Source organism: Antennarius striatus, chromosome 18 (genome assembly GCF_040054535.1).
Source record: "Antennarius striatus isolate MH-2024 chromosome 18, ASM4005453v1, whole genome shotgun sequence".
Taxonomy (NCBI): Eukaryota; Metazoa; Chordata; class Actinopteri; order Lophiiformes; family Antennariidae; genus Antennarius; species Antennarius striatus.
This window is the reverse complement of record NC_090793.1, coordinates 10,164,833-10,185,485: the sequence shown is the minus strand read 5'-3', so window position 1 is coordinate 10,185,485 and position 20,653 is coordinate 10,164,833.

The window sequence follows — 20,653 nt, the reverse complement described above, 5'->3', positions numbered from 1 at the left end:
TTTCAGATAAACTAAAGTTGAATTGATGTCATTTTCCATTTGTTGTCAGATAAAAACACAACCACGATAAATACTGGGCGGACCTCATTCATTTCCAGACTGTCATACCACAAACAAGTGAAAATGAACATCTACCCCACGATCTATGGAATTCCAGCCATTCCCCTGAGTCCTATTTTCCTGCCTGCTAATGTAATCACAGGAAAACAGAGTCAGCTTCCCAACGCCACAATCTCCAGATAAGACTATTCTATCACATGCTGGTTCTTTGTGACTCGCTCTGCTCAGTCCGGGCCAGATTGAGGGCCGAGCAGTCCAATGACTGAACCTGTCTCGAGGGAGAGTGGGTGCAATGAAGGAAAGATTGCAAGACCTATTGAGCTTTTATTTTGAAAATGTTTGATGGGTATTTAAATTGTCTTCAGTTTAGTCATTCACAAAAAATCAACGCAGAAAGAATACCGAAATGGCAAGTTTGGCTCATGCAAACTTGAAGGAAAGAGTGAGAGTCTTTAATAATCGCAGTTTTAGAAAATGACGATCCGGCATTTATAACACTGACACATTAAGCAGTAAAAACTTTTTTCCTTACAGTTAATATTACTCATTCAGATGTTATATGGTTTAGCATTCAAGGCTTCTCTGAAAGGACCAGTGTCTCACCTTTAATCTCATCAGTGATGCAAGCCACTGATGGCTGAATTTGTTATATTTGTCAGGGGAAAATATGATGGAATTTGCTTCACATTCAATCCATCCTCATCCTCCGTGAGGTGTGGCAATGTGACAGAAGTCTCCCACTCAGAGAGGACAAATACATACATATAAAATCATGCATAGTATGAAAGGGTCAGAAACAGAAGGTTTAGGTCAGTTGTAAGTGCTTGCTTCTTGCCACGCTTGATTAAATCAAATAAGGTTCAGTATCGTTAAATGTTGTGCTGAGCCGTAATCCTCTCACCTCTTCTGTTCCAAGACAGGTGAGCTCCAGTCTGCTCACTGTCTGTAAATTTGGACTACATTAATGCCAGTCTTGGCTGAAAAGACTACTTGTGTTTCAGGAGGTGGGCCTGGGTCTTTTTCCTCAAATCATGGAAATTCTTAAACACTGGCATGACTTCAGGAAAATATTACCTGTGGCAGTGCCTGTGGTGAAGAGGACACTGTGTGCCATGCTTCCATGGCCACAGGAGGAAAGCCTGACAGATTTACCTGCTTAGGCTTTCCATGTGCACCACAGTGGGCGCACGTCTTACCCAGTAATATCTAAATTACCTGTGGTGGTTTTGCTGCAAATTGAACCTACACTACTTAAGTGCTCTGAAACGCCTGTCATGTCTACGAAGACCAGACCTCAATTCCTGAATAGCACACCTAACTACATACCTACCTACCTATCCACCCACCGACCCATCAATCCATTCATCCATCTATCTATTTATCTATTTTACTGTGTTAAATGATTGAATGCCAGGTATTCTTCACCGTCTGCTATATGTATGATGATACAGGTTAAAAACTGTCTTTGTTTTACTCTAGCTCTCTAGGTCAACATGAAGACAATACGAAATCAATATTCATCTCTTCTGGTCACCTGACCTCTACCTTTCCTAGTTTCACTGTCTGTCAGGGCTGGGCAAAATACTCTGGTCAGATTTGCGGTTCAAGCCAACATCTCCACACAATCTAGACATGTATGGTTTTGATGCACTAATAATAAAGACTAGGAGCAAAAAATGATTGACTTTTTAAATTCAGCCATTGCAGCAATAGCAATAAATATAGCAATAAAGAGGAAGAAGGGAGTGTCAATGTGACAAGCTGCAGTAGCTTGATGAGGCATGGCCTGTAGTATCCGGGTGGACTATCGTGGCAGGTTGTGGATGGAAGGACCTGTGTTAAATCTCCTCAACAGAGAAAGACAGTGGTAAAGAAGTGAGGGAGGGAGTTAGAAGTTAGAGTGAGAGAGGCCAGGGAGGTGAGGGAGCGCAGCTGACAGGAGCTTCCTGTGGGTCTGGAGCGTGTTTTCCAAAGGAAGTGCAGGAGGCCTAATCTGTCGCCCCCAGAGGAGGAGGACCTGGTGGCCCCCGCTTATTGTCCATTTTATCTTCTCTAGCTTTGGTGGGCCTTTCTCCATATGGACAGGGACTTACTGTGAAAATGAAATGCTGCAGACGGTCCAGGCAGCTTATGAGGATGCTTCCACCTGCTTGGAAGGATTTCTATGGACATTTGAGTGTATTTTTTCAAAATCATGTAAGAAGAAATTCTGATACAACCACCAACCAGGCTGCAAGTAACCATCTGTATGTACACATGAAGTATTTTAGTTAGTTATTATTTGTTAGTGATGTAATCCTTTTCCGAAATCATTACTTTTGTCATCTTGTGTGGTGTGTGAGAGGAAAAGTCAATCAGGGAAAACACTGTGGCTTGTGGTATCAGGAAGTTGATGCAATCTCAGTTGAGCCTCAGTTCGTCAGGCGTCAGGACACACGTGCGCACACACACGCGTACATTCACACACACACACACACACACACACACACACACACACACACACACACACACACACACACACACACACACACACACACACACACACACACACACACACAACATCATCCACCAGATTCACATTATCACATGCACAATAAACCCGGAAAGGCTCACTTATTTCTCCAGCACTGCTCGCTGTTTTCCTTTATTCTCTTCCTGTATATGAGGCATTTGCTTGTATAAGACAGATATTAACCAGGCAGATCATTTCTTAAGCTGACTTTGACCACAACTAATGCACACTCTATGAGACATTGCATCAGATTGCTTACATCCTTCCACTGCTGCTCCTCATGCTATTTTAGAGCTGCAAGACACCCTCCCCCCTTTGTTCCCATTGATTAGGGGGTCTGCCACAGGGAGTGGGTCCTGCAGCAGGAATGTCTGATGAACGTGACCCTTCCTCTGAGGGTTACTAAGACTAGCAAGTCTATGCTTGGCCACACATATACACATTTCCTCATCCTTGCATCCACCACCTGCAACTGCAGTCATTGTCTGCTGCTGGAGCTATTATTGTCATCGCCATCATGGTCATGATTATTATGACTAATGTTAACCTAACCACCATCTGTTTGGTGCTGTCACCACCACAGCTCTGCCTTGGCTGGAAGAATTTGGTTTCAGGCTCTTTATTAAGACATAACGGGTGAGTTTGAGGAATGAAAAGACTTTTACTTGCGTTACTTAACTGAGGTCAAACACGCTATCTGCAGGAAGCTATGTAGACTGACTTTAATGTTTTGCCATGCTTCATTGTGTTGTATTTATTGTTACCAAACCCTTATTAACTATCATATTATTAGATTGGTTTACCTCCCAGAGAGAGGAAGGGGTCTAGACTTTTTCTGCCACTAGCTGATTGTTAACTCTCAAAAAATAACAACTTCCTATTTTAATAAATTACTGCAGTATATTTTACAACTCAGTTTTCCCAAATTGCTTTGCTCTTGTCAAATTAAAATAATGAAAGTGTAAAAGAAACATAAAGCAATAAAAACCTACGACTGTATAAGAAAACCTGTTTGTTTTTTTGTGGCAATTTTATAGATGCTGCTTCTTTTGTCATCAGCAGTTGAGGATGCTGAACTTTTAATAGAGCATGACTATAAAATGCAAGGACAAGAGACACTTAACAAGAGGTTATAAATCCAACAGGGTTTTTCAGGTCGAACATCATTTTCAAAGTTTTCTGTATTTCTCAACCTGAATATGAAGAAAACAAATATTCAGGTTGAGTTATTAATAAGAGTAGAACACATTTAGATCAGTTATGTTGAACCATTAAAATAAGTCCTGGACAAATGACTGAGAATTTGAAAGAATTCTGAGCTGTTTAATAGCCACTGACGTAGTGAAAGATCTTGAAGACCACACAAGTGAAAACATTTTGGTTTACAGTCAAAATGAAATTAACTCTGTTGTGGGCGCTGAAATAAATATTTTGTTCAAGCTGGACAGTTCACCATTAATGCCCGTATGCCTTGTTTTATGGGCAGATTTGTCCAGAAAGTGATTCATCCATGTCAACATAATCCTGAACAATGACACTGATAGCTGGCCTGTCCTTCTTTTTCCCAAAAATTATGTTTGAATATACTTCTCTTTTATTTATCCTGTCATTCCAACTGTCCATCCATTTTTCAAGAGATGACCATAATCGTCTCAGTGAAGTTAATTTTCTGCCTTGTGGGCCACGGTTGTGCTGGAGCCTATCCCAGCTGACAACAGTCGAGAGACGGGGTAGATTCTGTTGCCAGTGTATCATGGAGTCACTTGAAAGACAAAAAAACAGTCTCACACACATTCACATCTACAGTCAGTTTTAGATTTGTATATACATCTTAATTATACAGTATATCTTTGAAGGTGGGAGGAAGCTGGACAACCCGTAGAAAAACAACACAAAGACAGGGAGAACACGAAACTCTGCACAGAAAGTACTCGAACCCGGGGCCTTCTTTCTGTGAGGCCACAGTGCTATCATGCCACCCTCTGTCATTCCAAGCCTGTGCATCATAATGAACACATCTGAATGTGTGCAGGAAACACTACAAATCACATTGTCAACAGTAGATTGTGTTGTTACAATTCTGTCTCAAAATAGAACGGTGGCAGACATCACTATTTGTGTGTGTAATTGCAAATCATGTTATGCATCCTTCTCTATCTGCATATAAACACTTATCACTGCTGCAAATGGAGAGCCTTTTACTTAATCCAGGCTTGAAGAAATCTCAGTATTTTTGTGGGACGAATAAAGGATTAACTTATCTTTTAGACCAAAATCTTTCTTACTTACACGCTTACAGTTCACGTGAAATAATTTGAAACAGGGTGCTCTAAAACTTGCTTAATATAGGGATGAAAGATATGATGAAGATAAGATGCACATTCAAAACAGGCTTTTACGAAGATATTGTGTCAACATCATTTTATATCATGATAAACCAACGGGAAATCAGATGTCACTGGGGCGGCAGTGGCTCAGTGGTAGAGCGCGCGGTAGAGCGGGTCGCCCAATGTTCTGAGATCGGCGGTTTGATTCCCGCTCCCGCCCAAAAAACACCCGGAGGTGAGCTGACAGTGAGAGGTGTCAGCTCACCTCCGGAGCACTGCCGAGGCACCCCTTGAGCAAGGTGCTGTCCCCCTTAAAAGTTGCTCATTTGGGGCGCACCACAAAGGAGCTGCCCGCCACTCTATCTCCTCTGCATGCGCACAGGCCCCCTGTGTGTGTGTGTGTGTGTGTTTGTTCAGGGCCTGTACACACTAACATATGCATGTGATTGGATTTGTCTGACTAACTACAGTGTGCTCTTAATTTCCCTTTGGGGATTACTAAAGTATAAAGTATAAAGCTAAAAAAGATATCCATTGTGCTTGTTTTGGCAACATCATTATATATACAGTAGTAAGGTACCTTGAAATATGAGTTTAATTTGTTCCATAACTGAGCTCGTAAGTCACTTGTAACAACAAAAAATATATATTCCCCTTTAAAATAATTAAAATAATTTTAAAGTGATCCAGCCTTGTAAAAAGGCCCAAACCCCTCGATATTATTAAAAAGAAATGTCTCAACCAATAGACAATTACACTTTATCTGTGCATAGTTATGTTACACAAAGAATGATAAAGCATAAAGAGAAACGCAAAAGTCACAAGCACACATGAGTCACATCGTTACTCTGCAAATGAGGGAGAGATCTGGTTTCAGCTGATGTTGTATCCATCCGTCAACATGCAGGAAAGAACAAGATCTGGTCTCAGCTGATATTGTATCCATCCGCCAACTCGTGTTGGTGTCCTGAAGCACAGCTCATATCTTGGATTTTCGCTCCTATGTCATACAAAAATATGGACAGAGCCACAAATTGTATCTCAAAAAATTGTATCTCAAGGTACTACTGTACTCTGTTGGAAGAGTGTGGCCTTATGGATTGCATTCCATCGCAGAATGTGGATTGATCTTGTAGAGCCCTCAGTGCCAATCATGTGCGGTCAGGAGAGGCAGGTGAGGCCGAAAGAAATAAATTAAATGGTTATTTTTATCCAGTTATGTGTATTATAAAGTTATTTTCCGTTTAACGTCACCAGTTTTACTCATAATCGCTGAATTGTCACATTTACCACTGAAATACCGAGAAGAGACCTGCGGTGAGGAACCAGCCAGCCGAGCCTCACCATAGATTGTGCAATTGCTCGATTAGCTGTATTGGTATGCTATACAGTGAGACCGTAATGATATCTCTCTCCATGTCATTATTTAAATGTTCAAACACGTCTGCTCTATGAACTAAATTTCCATAATTTAGCTAATGTATATAATGTACAGTGTTTTTTTCTCAACAATTGTATGTGTGTAACATCTTTCTTGAGTTGAGCGGTCATGAAGCGACTGGGAAAAGGCACAAAGTAAGGCATGCAGTTCTCCTGCCTCATGGGAGGGGGCGCTGGTGATCCCAGGATTCAGCCGAGGATTCTTCTTCCTCGGCCGTAGAAGAAGTGACAGTAGACTACAATCTGCTGTATAGTGAAGTGCAGCCATTCATTTGTTTTCTCTGCTCGCCTTGCCTTACTATAAAAACGGAGGATTACAAATCTCAACTCAAAATTTTTTTGATGCCTTTGTCCAGAAGGAGCGGCAGATGGACTTCATTTATAAGTAAACGTAACAAATAAGCAAACATGCAGGTAACAACATAACTTTTTTTTTTAATCAAATTTGCTAATTGTGTGTTACAGTTTGTATGTGTAAATAATTCTGCTCTGAGACTTTAAAAATGACCTATTGCTAATTAAATGGTGAATAAGCTCAACTGTAGGTTCATATTTTTGTAAATCTAATTATGATGAAATCAGTGCCTCACCAGTCATGAACCTCACCGCACGTCACTGCCTCAGTGCTTTGAGTGTGCATTCACACCTGCAGTTAAAGCCATCAGCTCGTCAATGGATCACTCAGGATGGATGTTAATACCAGGTCTGAACAGTGCTTAAGTGCACCCTCAAGGCCCAACATGGTCGCCGCCTCAAGTACTATAACTTTCTATCCCCCGTCCATCTCTCATGCACACATTTCTGCAATCGATGTCAGGCCTTTGCTCAGACTCTGAAGCTCAGCAGTTTTTTTTTATTTGTAAAAACAATATAAAATGTTGAATAAATTTGTTTCCACTTCACGACTGTGTCTCGCATGTAGTTGATTCTTAAAAAATATTTTCAATTTGTTATCTTTAAGTTTGAAGCCTGAAATGTGGCAAAATGTCAAAAAGTTCTTGGGTGGCCAATATTTTTGCAAGGCACCGTATGTTCCATGAGTCTCAAACTTACGTGAGACATACAAGTGCTTTAAACAGTCAATAAGAGTGGTGGAAAAGGTAATTCACATAGAAGGGGGTTTAATGTCAGTATGGGGATGGTCATAAACATTTAAATTACCGTAAATAATAAGCTAAATATTTTATCGCTTTATTGCGGAATTCATTAATCGTGTGTGGTTCCTGGAACGCATTAACTGCGAGGAAAGAGGGCGCACTGTAGTATGATTTTGAGCGAGTGGGGAAAAAAGAAAGAGAGAGCGCTGAGGAGTAGGCTGCAGCCCAGACAAACATGGTGTGGCCCTTCCTCACTCACATCCTGTGGAGGAAAGTGCTAGTCTTAATGCATCAGAGACAGGATCCTCTGACAGGTCATCAAATAATTAGGATTAATGCTTTTTAACTTTCCCTTTTCCCCTCTGACTTACTTTTGCTTACTTATTAGCTCTGTCACGAAGGACCATTTACTTATATTTGCTTTTGCTCCAGTCTGCTTGTTTGTTGGCAAGGTTTGGCATTTGGCAGGGAAGAAAATATTAGCAGTGGATTCAGTTTAAAAGGTGAATTCTGGAATTAATTTAGGGCTTTTAAGACAATAATGCTTGTCAGCCTTTTAAAAAAACCACTCAGTCTCAGTGTAGGGTCACTTCTATTTTTGCTGAGCTCAAACTTAGTTTTTGTGTTTGTAATTTTGCTCCCTCCACTGTCTTTCTTCTACAATTTTTTTCACAATTTCCAACATTTCAAGATTCCCTCCCTTTTCCATTCTGTGTTTCACTTAGTGTCCACACCTGCTTGTCATGGAATGAATGTACAATTCGCCTTCGTGCATTCGCGCATTAACGCTCGCGACTCCAACTCATCGCTGATTTTTGGCCGGCAGTCACGTGATACCATACGCATACTCAATTGGCTGACAGCAAAAGTGTGCTCCGTTCCGTCAGTCTCAGACTTTCCTGAGACACAAAAGTGGTTTAAACAGACATTAAGAGTTTGGGAAAAGGTAATACAGATAGAAGGTGGTTTATTATCAGCATGAGGAGGGTTCATAAACATTTAAATAAATCTCGATCTCGATCGTGGATTCCTTAATCGCGTGTGGCTCCTGGAACGCATTAACCACAAAGAACCTTATATCATCAAACAAATTACAGCAGATATCCACCAGACGTGCAGGTCATAATGCAGGGGGAAAATCCTCCTCTCAGCTCCATACATCACCATTCAGACAATCAAGCTAATTGTTGTTCAAATGGCCTCTAACAAAGCTCTAACTGAATAAAGTTGCTGGAGCATTTAGGTATTGTGGTAAGCTGAACTCTGTAAAGGATATCGGAGAAAAAAATCATGTGCTTTTAAGGGAGGCAGGGCTGCTGGCACTGGAGACATGGCGGCAAACGAGTCAGTTTAGCGTTTCAGCTGCGGCTCCCTGTGGGCCTGTCCTCCGCTGCTGAAGCAACCTGAGGAATTGCAGGCACTAAAAGAAAAGACTGGAAAATGAAGAGTGAGACCAGAAGAGAACCAGACTGTGCCAGTTAAATATGTGTACCACAAACACAAAAAAGAAAGCAATGCACTCACAAATCTACAAGTGCATTTGTACTGCAAAACTCAAATGTCTCTGAAATTCCCAAATATTTATGGTTTTCTTTTATCAAAGATTTTATTTTAGTTTCAAAAGAAGTACATCGTCAGCTTTCAAATACTGAAGAGTTGATAGCCATGTTTTGAACAAGGCGCCACCATAAAATAAAAATCTGGTATGGTGCAAAAAACAAGCAGTGACCACGTTGTGTGCATTTGAACACCCCACCCAGGAGTCATTGTTAACTCTCACTCCTGTTTTTTTTCCTCATATCCAGTCATCCTCCACTATAATTATCTGCCCTCTGCATGCCTGGCCAGCACAGCAGGAGACCCCCGGGAGAACAAACTAACACCGGCGGGCACAGAGGAGTCCCACACTCCCGTCTCCCTTCCCCTTCCCTCTCCTACTCTGTCTCCTCCTATCCCATCATGCCCCTGCGTACATGCCCTGCCAGTCTGCCTTGTGACCTTGTTGCTGATAAGACCAGAGGCCCCACAGTGGCCAGCGCCTGGTGCCAGCTTTTCCATCTCATACAAAATCAGTCATGCTGCGTCACAGATGGGATAAGTGATCAAAAACAGTAGCCCAGCTCTAAAATAACTACCATCTATTGGACAATAGAGCTCAATGACCTGGTGATGTGGACCTTATGACCTTGTTTGTATCCTCTTTCTCACCGTGAGAAACATAAGGCTGAAACATTTCAGTTTGATGAATTGCACTGAAACTTTGCACAGACACCTGAGGATCCCTGATGCTGAAACCTACTGACTTTGGAGAATTTTACTCTAATGAAGGAGTAGATTGCCTCTAAATTCGTTTTTTAAGTGAAAATTGTCAACAAATATTAAATGCATTTCTGGAAATATTTCCTAAGAGGATAGGATCCCCTGACTGTTTCATGAAACTTTGACTGTCCCTGAGCTTTTACATGACTATCTGCCAAAGTAAAGCACACTGTGTCTTTCAGATTTTTGATGAAGTCGTTTGAATTTAGGACCATTTGCTCTAGTCTAGTATTTTTGCACATTTGTTTATACATGAAGGCACGAACCCTTAACCATACTGTTGCAGATACTCATTAGAGAGAACCTTTCCCCAACTTAATCGCCCAATTCACCACCCAATACCACACCTATGGAGAAAGAAAGTTAGGAAGAGGGAGAGCGGGGCATCTGGCATGGCTGAGGGCAGTTAGCATTTGTCTGGACATTTATAACAAGGCTCATCAATCTTCTTCAGGGACTGTTCGGAGTTTGGATTAAAAACATGTGGGCCTCTTTGGGCTGACTCGTGCGGTGGAAAGACCCTGTCAGAACAACGAAGAGCCATCAGTCTGACACGACCTCTGACATATAAAGATGGAGCTGGGCATGGTATAGGACCAGGCTGGCAATGGAATCCTGGTAGCTGTCTGAAATTCTAGCTCTGCTGCTAAGGCACCACTGGAAAGAAAAAGAAAGAGCAAGAGACATAAGAACCTCATCATTCAAGCTCAGAATGAATCTGTTCTAAAGATAAGAAGAAGCAGGAGGCTGTAATTGTGCACCAGAGGTCACAAACATGCACCTTATTGATTATAAAACTGCAACACACTGTGAAATACACCTCCTAGTGATGAATGTTTGAAGCAAGACATTAAAAAGACAGCCAACGCTGAGGAGGGTATTGACTTCCTTTGTGGTCTATTTGCCTTCCAGAGCTGTCTGTGGCTCCCACAAAGATTAGGTCAATGACAGAAACAAGAAAGGTGAGGTTCCAGGTCAAATCAAAAGTGTACTGTACTATGTTGAAAGCTGGTGTGACCTACAGAAGAAAGGACAGGCAATTTTGAGGTGTTCAATAAACATTCACTTCTGTGCAAATCTTGAGCAGTAACCACTGCAACAGCAGGAAAAATTTAATCAAGACTTACAAGATTATAAAGATACAGAGAAAGAGAGCCTGCACATGTGATCACATGTGTTGTGAGAGAGAGAGGTGCCTCGACCTCGGTCAAGTCACTTGACTTCTCGGCACCTCTGCCTACCCCAGCTGAATCAACACATTCCCTGCTTTGACCATGCAAGCAGGCAGTGGGCCGGTGGTGTGTCAGGATCCTGGCTTCAGCCCGTCACACAGACTAGGTGTTTGTGTACGTATAGGTAGGGGGAATAGAGAGGGGTGAAAGGGACCTGCAATCCTCGTCACAACTCTATTCTATGGAATTTAAATTATTCCTCTTAGCTGTCATCAAACCCCCTCCCACCCGCCCACCTATTCACCCACCCCTCCAGCCCACCCCCCACTAGCAACCATGCCCTGAATAAACAAGCAACTGGGGTCAGGGGCAAAGCAATCAGCACCACTAGGTTGCTCTTAATAGATTGCTGTGTTTGCTGACAGGTGGCTTGGAGGTGCCTCCAAATCAACGTGGAAGAAAAGAGGCCCCTTTGTGATATTGTTGTGGTGTCAAAATTAAATTATATATAAAATTATAAATATAATTTTATTATATATACATTGGGAGAAATTTGATTTAATTTGATTTAAATTTTTTAAAATTTAGTCAAATATTTTGTTCCACTAACATCACACATAAGAAAAGTGAAACAAGTTCTATTATATCGATCATTTCTATCATATCAAAAAACTTCAAGAAATATATAACTGATAGTTTTGGTTATAGAAAATCCCTATAGCCTAGTGTTACAGAAGCAACTATCAGCTCATGCTGAGGTTGTGTTAATTATTCTAATTTACATGTCTAAAAGAGCAAAGGTGAAATATTTACATGCTCTAAATGTTGTTTGTTAAGTCTGTTTTTGACCTAGTTTTAATTTACCGTTTGATAATTACAATAACAAATAGTGACAAGTAAACAACAGCCTGGAGGAGAGATTTGGCATGTAACACCAACAAAAAACACCCTATAATCTTCCTATTATCCTACCGATAGTTTAGTAATTTATGTATCATACTTTCCTCATTCAGCATGAATGATGAAAAGGACCTGTTTATAAATCTGAAGAATATTGCACATCTCATTATAAATGTTGATTATAAAAGACATGCTTTCAATTTGTCTTCCAGTCATTACTGCAACTTTAAAATGGAACCGCACCATTTAAGAACCTTATGTAGCTTGAGTACAGCGAAGTAATTTCTTTCTCCACCTTTAAAAACAGATTCAAAGAGAGGATAGGACACTGCTTTCATTTTCAAAGATGACACAAATGTAACACCACAGGAAGACTGACTTTTTATTAAGGAATCTCAGCTTGAGCAGCTGTTAAAAATATGATGCATGTTTACTCTATCCGCTGGGTCCCTTTCCAAATGGATTTAAGAATGTTGGACGCCCTCAGTAGTGACATTAAAAGAAAAAAGTCTGCTACTCTGCTAATCCTCTCTGAACCCTCTAATATCATTACTTTTGTAAATTCATCTTGGGGGAGGTGGAATGAATGGGCCTCTTTGTTTTATTATTATTATTTCTGGCACAGGGCGCTACACACATGCATTTACAGTGCTGACCAAAGGTCTTTGCCCAGATGGCAGTGGTGCTACAACTTATTGTACGACAGATACATCTTTCAGGCTTTCCAGCCAGCACCAACATGAATATGAGCTGGGAGTCATGCCAAATAACGCATAACCTCTCACCGCCTAACCTCTTCGGCTTCCATCACACAAAGTTATCTGTCCTCCAAACAGGAGCATCCCAATCCATGGGCTGACTGTCAGAGGGTATTTGTGTGTTCCCTGTATGCAGGAGCCATTGTAGGGTGAGCAGACAAAAATCCTTTGACTAACACAACATTTCTATTTATAGAAAAGGGAATGTTCTGAATTTTAATTGCTTATCAAATATTGCATGCTTGCTGCTAGATGACAAATGACTATTTGGAGTTGAAACCATTGGAAGGGTCTTGATTGCCAGAGTGTGTGGTTACGTACAGTCTGTGAGCTGACAGCTGGCAGAGGGGAAAAAATTAACCTGGCAGAAACCTGCTCTCCACAAAAGAAGCAGTCAATAACAGGAACTCAATCAAACTGCCCTGGTTTCCGGCAAGCTATGCACTCTGGACTGCCTGGTCTGACAGAGTCTGGCTCTCTGAAAAGCTTGTTGGCTGCAGGTCAGCCCCCACCACACCGTGGAGAACTCTTAGTTGGCGCTGCTGTGCAACACTCATTTGTACCTCATCTGAACGAGGTTTCATCTTTTGTTCAGCTGGGTGAAAAATGTGCCCAACGCTGCAAAGATTTGCCAAAAAAAAGTATAGAGCCCCGACCTCTGGTGGGGTTAGCGTAGCTCATGAATTATTTCTGTGCTTGATTCTCATGGCACCTCAGGTAATTAAAAATAACTTTTTTTGAAATGGGAACCTGGCTTTCAAAATGTTGTTAAAATCTAACAGTAACATGTTTAAGAGCAGGAGAAAATGCTAAATACATCTCTGGTATTTTTGCTGTGCTGAGGGCCATCATGCTTCCCCACTGTACAACCCTGAGACTGAATTACTCCAGTCTGTCTAGATAAAACCATATAAATGTCCTAATTATATTAATATCCAAAATGCATTCTGTGTTGCATTTTGCTTCTTCGACTAGGTATTTCTTGTTGAAAATTGGATTTTTATTTACTTCTTTGCCTGAACCTGCAAAGAAGTAAAAAAAATTTTTTGATGACTGGAATGTTTCTGCAGGCATATAGTGAAAATATGGTGGAAATAAGAAGCTGTCTGGACCTGAAAGGCAGACTTGTGCTAAATATTGGCATATTTGCACAAGAATCAAGATGCAAGATGCAGTGTAAAGACAAACACACTCTTTTGGGAGCTATATGTCTTGTCCGTCTGCCATGCTAGATTAAACATGCCACTTTGATTGACATGTCTGTAAGATGAGGCTGAAACTCATTTTATCATTCATCAATGGATCATACATACATCAATGGATCATACATACAAGTATGCTGACTTTAGAACTCTATCAATCACAAACTGTGAAAACACATTTACATGAAAAAGCTATATATATCTCACATGAAGTACCGCTGTTGAGAAGAAACACATTGCTGTACCTCCTCCATGATTGAATCCAAAACAGAGAACTGTCCTTTATTGAAGAAGTCTTGAAAGACAGCTGAGATAGTCAAGCGGATGAAGCGGTTAGAGAGAGAAAGTGTTATTTTGTCTTACATGTTATCAGCCAGCGGCACGGTGCGGCATTGGGTACCGATGTTGTCACACAGCAATGTGGTTCCGGGTTTGTGTACTGCTCTGTGTGGAGTTTGCATGTTCTCCCCATGTCTACTTGGGTTCTCTCTGGGTTATCCGGCTTCCTCCCACCTCCAAAAGCATATACTTCAGGTTAATTGGCCGGTCCCAAATTGACCCTAGGAGTAAGTGTGTGTGTAGCTCCCCGTGACTCACGATAGCGGACAAAGCTGTAGAAAATGGATGGATGGAATGGAATGGATGGATGGATGGATGGATAGATGGATGGATGGAATCAGCCATCTTTACAGTAGAGTCACCAGACAGAGTGTAGGATGAAGGAACCTCTGGATGGACTTCTGTTTTTAGACACCAAATGACATACAGTATGTTTGAGTTCATATGGAATTAATGATTGGGGCAGCAGAGGTTCAGTCCACAGTCTTGGCTTGGTAACAGTGGGGTGGCTGGTTTAGGGTTATGGTAGCTGCCAGTTGTGTGTGTGTGTGTGTGTGTGTGTGTGTGTGTGTGTGTGTGTGTGTGTGTGTGTGTGTGTGTGTGTGTGTGTGTGTGTGTGTGTGTGTGTGTGTGTGTGTGTGTGTGTGTGTGTGTGTGTGTGTGTGTGTGTGTGTGTGTGTGTGTGTCTGGCCTGTATATGTTTGGAATATATGTTAAAAAAAAAAAAGTGGGGAAAAAAATTCCCTTCAGGGATTAACAAAGTTTCTTCTTCTTTGAAATGTGTTGCTTGACTGCAAATCAAGCAGAAATATAATAACATTAACATCTACTTGAAATTGTCTTTCCAACCACCTGAGTAGTTAAGTCCAATATTCACGGGCCATTTTGGTCACCACTGGCCCATAAGAAAAACTATCCAATTTACTGAGGTGCTAAATGTTCCACTGTGTTCAGCAGCTAGTCACTAACTTCGCTCTTTGCTGAAGATAAATATATAAAAAAATAGAGGTGTGCTGATTTTTTCTGCATCTGAAAGCGACATTAAGCAAGCAGAAAGTGTGAATTAAAAAGCAAAGCTGCTCCAGCAGTTGCTTATAAGACAGTGAAACACTAAAAGCTGAATGGAACAGAAGATTCAAACAGGGATAATCAGCCACAATGAACTAATCATGTTCTACGAAGTTGCCTGAAAGTTAATAAATCTGTGTGTATGAAGTCCTGGCAGTGGTCATAACGGTTTTATGTGTATATAGTTGAACTCATGACACCTAATGTCTCAGCAAGTAAACCTCTAGTGTGACAAGCAGTGTTGGCAGGGTGAGCTCTCCTGACTTGAATTCCACAGCTTCTGTCATCACCTTCACCTTGTTTAGTCTAAGTGTCAGTATCTATTGGATCACCGTAAAAATATCCTTTGTTTCCCGCGGACAAAAAAGACGAAATGCAAAAGTTTTATAAGAACATTTTAAATATTGCAGATATTTTTTGCAGATTTTATAATAAATAGACCAACAAATAAACAAAAGATAAACTTTCTGGTTTGTTTTTATTTACATATCAGTCATTGTTTCTCCTTAGTTGTTTTACTGATGTTGAATGATGCACAAAGAATTAAGACAGGTGTTCGCTTTACTGCTATCTAAACCACATGGGTCGATTGCCACAAGCCTCTGTTTTAATCATCAGCAAAGTGTCCATCCAGGACCTACAAAGGAAAATGTGTTTTATTTGTCAATCCAGTTAAAGAAATTATACTATGTCGTATGACCATGGCAATGCCATAATATTCCACAGGGTCACAAAACTTCAAGCAAAGTACTTTTGAAACTTTTTAAAAAAATAATTAATCAGTTTTTAGCACTCCATATTTGACTGTTTACAATAACTTCCAAAAGAAATGGTTTACAGTTCTGTTCTGTGTTTTTCAGATGAGATGTGTGGTAACATAAAATATTGTTTATGCTTTTCAAAATTAGCTCAGAATGTAAAGAAACAGAAATTCTAATGACAAAGGCCCATCAGAAACAACAAGCCAGTGACGTGGCAACTGGCAATACAATTTAATCACTATTGTTAGTTTATACATGTACTTTTTGTTTTTGGATGCACCTGATTTTTCATAGAACAAAAATGATAGATATTTGTATATATATAAACTACCCAAAACAATGTAGAGGAATATTTTTTTCATATATATTAAACTTTTTGTCTTTTATTTGATTTATTTGCTTCAGTCACATTTAATTAAAAAATTACATGACTCATAAGACCATACCTGTTAATAGCATAAATTGTGCATGTAACATTTGGCTGCACATATTCCTAACTATTTAAAAAATTGTCATCAAGAACAGAAACGTATCTTTCCCTGTGTGAGGAGGAGGGACTTGTTGACTTTGCTTCAGAAGATAATTGAAGACTTACTGTTCCATTGGCAACCAGTTCAGTTTGGGATTCAGGCATAGTGAAGATCCACTGAGGGAGCCCCAGCCTCTAATCAACTTCTTATTATTTACGCCCGCATGTCAGGCGTCATACAGGCGCCCCCCGCTGGCAGAAGGCCTGACCTACAACCTCCTATAATTTAAAAAAAAAAAAAAAAGCCTTATGTACTTGTCCAATTCCTAGTTAGTTAGTCCTGGTCATTAAATTCTTTTTAAATTCTTCTTTCTATGGATGTCTGTCCATTTAACGGAAACACACACAGACAACACGCACACACACACACACACAGAGCTCCATCTCCTTTACTTTCTCACACTCTTTCTTGCCCTGTATGTTTAAAACCGAGGCTACGGACTAATTAAACAAACAACCACCCTGAGGACCGCCTCTCTGAGGGATTAAGATACGATCTCAAAAGAGGACTCCTCTGAGAGCAAACACAGCCAATTTAGAGCCATTTCATGCTCTGCGCGCCAACACACGAGATGCCGGCATTGGGGCCACACACACATCACACAGACACACACACACGCACACACAAACACACACACACGAGAAAAATAATTGACGAGCTTTTACATACTGTCTTCCTCTCTATGAAATGCAGCTGTTTTTATATCTTTTTTTGTCTTCCCTGCTTGCCTTAACACCGTAGAGACCATTAATATATACATAGAAATATTAGATAAAGAACTTCCATATTTTCTTACAATTAAATGACTCTTTTTAAAAAATATCACTCTTTATAATCTCAAAAATGACGATATTGCATTAAAAAGCAGTTGAAATGTGTCTTTTTGACTTTATTGTATTTTTTGTCACTTAGCCAAAACATTTCTTTAATGTCTTCAACCTAATGTCTCTGCATACAGGTGATTACATGTATCAGTAATCCGGGAAAGGGGAAGCACATGTCCAGATGAAATACGATAAAATTCAGATTATCTTTAGATACGTTGCCCCATTTTAACCTCACACATAATATGACTCATACAAGTCTGTTCTAATTCAATAGATGCTATTTGTTACTTGGAAAGAGTCTAGGAGCAGCCAGTTCAGTACTTAGTGTCTGCCTCTCTTTATTCAGCTGCCTATTAGGATTGTGGCTTCCCTGTGGTGGAGTATCCCCCCACCCCCACCCCATCCCCTTGCAGAAAGAGAAGCATGCCATTAGTTCACCAGACATGCCACTGCTGTCAAAATATGACTAGGGAGTATTTCTATTAGATACCTATATTTCCGGGTAGAACAGCCTCAATCTCTGCCTCCCCCTTAAATACAGAGACAAAACCCAGATGACTAATTCTGAATCTATGAAAACATGAACTAAGTACACTGCTTTGGATGTGGATCCTAAAAGAAAATAATAGGGGGAAAAAAGCTACTGGTGGATAAACATTGTTTCTCAGAGGACAATTCAATTGAGAAGACACAGTTTGCTGTCATGGCTAGCTTAATTACCAGTTCCAGATTATTTTTACTTTCACGGCTGATTTTATTTGTTATATATGTTAGAACTTTTATTCACAAAATAAAAATTCACTTTCATGCATCCCTCAAAGACAGTAAACAATTTTACCAGGTCAGTGGCAGTTGCAAATGTCCTTTGAGACTTCACACAGCTGTCGATATCATGAAGGTCAAAGACCTTTTGGAAGCCAACAATGATATTTAGTTCTGGGTGCAGTTCAACAAAGAAGCAAGACTGATCCCTTATGTGGCAGGAGGATTGGTGCAAAAAAGAAATATTCCGTTAAGCTTGCCCCGTTAGGGGTCGACACAGTGTGCCATCCTTTTTCCATTGTAGATGAACAGTCATGTTTGTTTGGCAAAGTTTTGTATGCTGGATGCCCTTCCTGTCACAACCTTTTGCATCTATCTGGCTTGTGCCCCTGTAGATGCCAGGGAATGAACTCGGGGCAGCATACATACGAAGCATTTGCTCTACAACTGAGCTACATTCTCAGGCGTAGTTATTTGTTGAGATGAGATGACATCCAAACTTAAAAAAAAAAAAAAACATCAAAAATTGATGACAAAATTCAAAAATTAATAAAGAAACTTACAGCAAAGGGTGAAATATTTACAAAGTACGAGACAGTAAAAACAATATTTTACATTATGTATATAATCCTATTTTAAATGTGTAAATACATTCAAAAAAATAATACTGGTCTAAAACAATCTGTAACTTATATATAATAAATGTGTAGTTTGTTATCAGTTTGGTAATTTTCTTCTACAAAGCATCTTGTAATCAAAATGGTCATATATTTTTCACATGTATCAGAAATAACAGTCAAAAATATTTCCTGAAAAACAGAAAGAGTGGACAATGAAAGACATAAAATATTGACTCATTTTATAATCAAAACATTGCAAAATATGGAAATTTAAAATGTTTTCCTGTAAAAAAAAATGCATATTTAGTTAATTGATCTGTTCTCTTAGGACAACTAATTAAGCAGTTATTAGATGGTCCCCTCTGTCTGACCAAAGCCTTATCCTCTCAGTCTCAGGCCAGTCCAGTGTTTGTGTGAGCCTCTAAATCTGCAAGCTTTACAGGCTTCCCTCCTCCCCAGGCAGGGTGGAGAGGCTGCTGACTCCACATTCCCATCCCTCTATCCCTCCTCCATCCCTCCATCCCCCAGTGTCCTGTTTACTCTCTTCAGCCCTGCGGCTGTGCCACCTCGGAGACACTCCAGACCACCAAGGTCCTGGCGGCTGTTTGGGATTGGCCTGCAACGGCCCTCATCATGGGAGCAACGACGAGAGGTGCTGGGATGGGCAGCGGTGCTGATGGTGGTTTAGTGGTGGGGATTTTTTGTTATGGTTTGATGCAGGCAGAAGGGTGAAGGTATGATTAAATATGGCTAGGCCTTGACTTTCACAATATATAGAGATGTTTTAGCATTGTGTGGCCCAGGTCAGCTCAAAAGGTTTCTCCACAATAGATTAGAAGAAACAACAACTGTGATGATAAAGAAAATTTATTAAGCTCCACCTTGCTATTAAAACAGTTTCTTCGCAGATTCAACGGTTACATTTTGTCTCAACACCAGTTGGCAGGAGGTGTTCTTAGCATTCTACTTAAATTTCCTTTACAGCTATGAATGTAAATAGAGATGTTATTTTTGACACGAGAATATGGGAGGGATGTGAGGTTGGCCTAACAGCCCAGAATTCTTTCTACTGCTTTGCTCGCCCTCTGCTGTTTAACAGCTTGTACTGCTCTGCTCCTTTTGGTCAATGTGTAGTTTGGTATGTTTGCACAGACCTACACTATACCACAAAAGCAACTGTGGCAAGCTCCTTCATGACATCTATTTTTGCATGGGTGGTCCCCTTTACATCACTGAACTCAGTGACAGCAAGCTCCTGCAAATGTAAGAAGAAAGCATTGGTCTAAATTTGGGCCGTGAAATTGTTAAGGTCAGTCAGTGAACAGACAGCCTTTACCATGGAGTTCATGCAGCTATAGAAAGGCTTTCTTAGAACGCACTTTTGCAAGACAATTAAAGCTGCCAATGTGTAGTGAGGAGGGAGAAAGGAGATTTATATACTAAATGTTTTGCATTTGAGGTGTTCAAGAGCTATTTTCAGAGGGCAGACATCCAGATGGGGAGAATGAGAGACTGCTGACAAAAAAGGAGTCAGGAGGGGGAAAAAGGGGGAGCGATACAGGTGTTTACAAGAAGCAACTCTGCACTAATTCTGTGCTGAGTTTTTTTTTTTTTTGGAAAGTGGGTTCCCACACTGAAACAATCAGCAGTGTTCTCCCCATGCTGATGTGAGCTCAGGTTATGACCAGTGTTACCTCTAAGCTGCGTGCCTGCTCAATTGTGCACTGCTCGCACAGCCTCAGCGCACAAGATATAAAATTCAATATGAGCGTATTGTGTTATCCCATGTGTTGATGCTGTTGTGTGTTGCTGCCCTGAGTTGTTCTGCGCGTGTGTTACTTGTGCATGAGTTTGCGAGACTTGGAGGGAGGGGGAGTGTGAGGTGAGTACTGAACGGGAGTTGAAAGGTTCTGGATTGTTACATGTTAGGGCTGGACGCCGAAATGAAGCTCGCCTAAA